Genomic DNA, 3,700 nt, shown 5'->3' with positions numbered 1-3,700 from the left:
GGCAGAGTTTAAAGTTTGGTATTTTTCTTGTAAAAATGTGTATCCCATGTCAAGCGATCAGAGGTAAAAATTAATGGTACCCAAATAAAAGGTCTTATTGAATTGTCACAAGAAATAAACCTATAAAATGTGGAAGCTATTTGTATAGCCCATCCCACTTAAAACTTATGGGCAAGCTAGCTAGGATTTAATTTCTGCAGACTTATAGACAGACATACTATAAACACAAGAAACAAAATATGTATAATAATTAGTCAAATGGAAAAAAATATACTATTTAACTGGAATCACAAAATACATTGTTATTTCAGGGACAGGAAGTGGGTAGGAAGATTGGAATCCCCCCCTATGGCATTTGCTTTATTTAAACAAGACTATATACTGTAGCAAGTAAAAAATGACTCTTGACATCCTCTCCCTATAAACTTAGAAAACATTGACCTCACTATCATTGTTTTTTTATTTGTTTATTTGTTTTCATTTTTTTTCTCCGGCTTGTCACGAAATTCTGGGCTGGAATTTTTTGACTGAGATGTGAACCCCCCTCCCTACTCCCGAAAAAAATTCTGGATCCGCACCAGTATTGGCAGTAACTGAATGTCACATCGACAACGGGAGATAACTTCACAATATGAAATTCGTCTAGTGTGGCACGCGATGATCTTTGACCCTTTTTAACTTTAACCTAATCGTTTGGGTGTATTTTACCCCCCACTATACTAAAACTTCTACTTACCGACTCCCTGTGTCTCGTCAACTTCATGAAATATAAATCCAATTACCGGTATAACACAAAATGAATATTAATCCAATGCACACCAGACTGCAGCCATGTGCCATTTTGGCGAACCTTCGTCGATTCCATCACCTTATCAGATGAAGTGGGTATCGGCCGAGGTGTGCCAAATGGTGTTTAATCTATAAATATGATAATGGGTGACGCAACGTGATGTGATGAAGAAATTTACATGTTCACATGTATAGTACAAGAACAAATTTTAAATTAATTCATAACAAACGATATTAAATTTTAACAAACCTTTTCCATCTAGCCTATTCCAAAAAGTATGTGCTGTGTGATTGTGGTGTCGGGGGGGGGGGGTAGTAAATTTAAAAAGGTCCTATTATGAGCGAAACATATATCAAAATCTAATTTCAGACGCGGATCCAGAAATTTTTTTCCGGGTGGGGGGGGGGGGGGTCCACCTCAGTCAAAAAAAAAACCTATCCAAGAAATTGACAATCAAAAAAAAAAAAAACCTAAAGTAAATCTCACCCAAACGTCAAAAACCTATATCGTGGGGGGTGGGATGGGGGTAGTGGTGACTTCTATTGCTGCAAATGTTTAACTTTTCATACCTATTTTACACATATTCGTGTTTACCAGGGGGGGGGGGGGATCTGCATTTTCCAAGGGGGGTCCATTGTAACTTTTTCCTTGTCTTAGTATATACATTTTTTAACCTTGTAAATTCCAGGGGGGGGGGGGGGGGGGTCGTGACCCCCCCCCCCTCCCCCCCCCCCCGACAGATCCGTGCATGAATTTACATCATTAATAAAATTCAGACTGGTATATAATGAATTAAGCATGTATAAAATAAATATAAGAGGTTCTGGATTATAGGTCACAGGGTCTGAGAATTTCATACTCAATTTGATGAATACATGTAAATTATAGAATTATTTTGACTATTTCTTTGGAAAGCCGCCCAATATGTAGGAGCGTGTATTTAGAGGCAAACACCTTAGTGCGGGTATTACTGTCTCATGACAGCAAATAGTTTCATATTATTAAGATTTACACTCGATCCAGCTGCTAGCAGCATAACTTAGGTCGAGAAGAGAAGGGCCTGGGTAGATAAGACTCTTGAACTAGTTCCTCATTCAATTGTTTGTCTTTTCATTGACGCGGCTGTTTTATGATTATCATTTTTAATGACATCTTTTCAACACTATCTAAACATTTACTCCTTATATCACCTACAGTATTAAACATTCCCATTAAAGTTCTAAAAATGTATCTTTTTTGGTATTTTATTTATTTTACACGTGACATTTGAAGACGAGAAACTATTAATTTATTTTTTGAAAATTTCTCTTATTTCCTTCATCATCTTCATGTTCTTCTTCATGTTCATCATCATCATCATCTTCATCATCACTTCCACCATCGTCATCGTCATCAATGCCTTTCACTTCTTTATCTTTTTGATCTTTACAGCCTTGAGTTGGAATGGAGTCGACAGATGGCGCTGTTGGTTCTATTCCACCTCCACAGTCAGGAGAACTGTCATACAGAGACTGCATTCTGGAAAATCTCAAATCCGTATAAGTATTTACATCTGGTTGTTCACGTGTGCTCGATACAACATTTCCGGCTCCACCTGATGAAGAGCTTCCTTGAGATTCCAATCCATCCCTCTGAGTTTCTTAAAAATGAAAGTAAGCATTTACGTTCTGTTCTATGATTTTTTTTTAAACATTACACTATACCGTAATCTGATTTTTTTTTAAATTAATTGAGCAAATCTGAGTATATAGCCTGCATTTTTCTTTTAGAAATGTATTCATTGAGCAACATTTTTTCTTCAATAATCCTTATATTAATTTGAAAAAAATCTTTAATTAACGTATTTATTTGTAATGTTTACAGACAATACAATATTTTTACAAGTTGGTTCTGTATTGAGCCCATCAGACGGAGCAAAACAATCACGTGGCCTTGAAAACCTACTGGAAAATTTCATATTAACCAGTCAAAAATAAATAATTGTAATTGTAAAAAAATGCTAGTTATTATGCATTATATTGGTAAATTATTCAAAAATATTAAAATGCTTCAATAGTTTTATTTTGCCCACATTACCAGGATCTAAGATAGAACAGTAGACCAATCAGACTCATGGTAATTACAGATCCAACCAGGGCATACGTCAGGTTTGTCCACTCACTAGGACCCTCTCTGTACTTTCCTTAAAAGGAAATAAATTGAATAAATAAATTGAAAAGATTAAAAATGTAATAATTTGTTAAAAGTGCAAATAAAGAACAGGGATCATTCACAAAAATATTTAAACGATACAAATATATGAAGCGGCGGGCAAAAAGTAAGGACCCCTGATTTTTTTTTAGAGTTTGGATCAAGTGCCAAGGAGGAGAGGGTAACAGACATAAATTTACAAATTATACCATATTTCATGAACAGGATAGAAGCAAAACATTTTGTAATTACCCATGCTTTCCATTTGACAGCCATATCTTACATCACACCTCTCTATAGGACAGTAACACTCATACCTACAGAGTTTTCCGTAAAAACCCTCCACACATCTTCCAGTGCAGTTTATACCATAAGTTCCCAATGGACACTCTGTAAAATGAATTTTGATATAAAAATGTTTCCATGCAAGGTCCAAAACTTTTTTGAAAAATTTCTTTTGGATCACCTATACTTAAATTTGCCTCATTTGAAATCGTTTATTTACTTACGTGGTCATTGGTCAATTGCAAAAATAATTGTTTTTTTTTTTTGTTAAAACAAATTCTGATTGCACACACAAGTACTCTGAAGTTGACATAAAAAGATGATTGCGTTTACCTACTTACTTACACAGCAATATACCTTCATCACCTGCATACGGAGTGTATATATCACAGTTGATTCGATAGGCAAGAGCATGTTCTACAGTGTACGTATGAA

The 3,700-nt window shown here is 35.2% G+C and overlaps 1 long non-coding RNA gene across 1 annotated transcript; it reads right to left on the bottom strand.

Moving 5' to 3' along the window:
* Positions 1-1,969: 1,969 nt before the first annotated feature.
* On the bottom strand, positions 1,970-3,365 carry LOC134275000 (uncharacterized). The gene is made up of 4 exons (XR_009993751.1): positions 3,233-3,365; positions 2,867-2,972; positions 2,672-2,733; positions 1,970-2,429 (listed from the first exon to the last, which is right to left on the bottom strand). It is a non-coding gene; the product is annotated as an uncharacterized LOC134275000 (long non-coding RNA).
* Between the last annotated feature and the right edge of the window lie 335 nt (positions 3,366-3,700).

The sequence above is a fragment of the Saccostrea cucullata genome, unplaced genomic scaffold (assembly GCF_032062105.1).
Source record: "Saccostrea cucullata isolate Sc308-1 unplaced genomic scaffold, CSIRO_AGI_Scuc_v1 ctg7399, whole genome shotgun sequence".
NCBI classification, from domain to species: Eukaryota; Metazoa; Mollusca; class Bivalvia; order Ostreida; family Ostreidae; genus Saccostrea; species Saccostrea cuccullata.
This window is presented reverse-complemented; position numbering and strand designations above follow the sequence as displayed.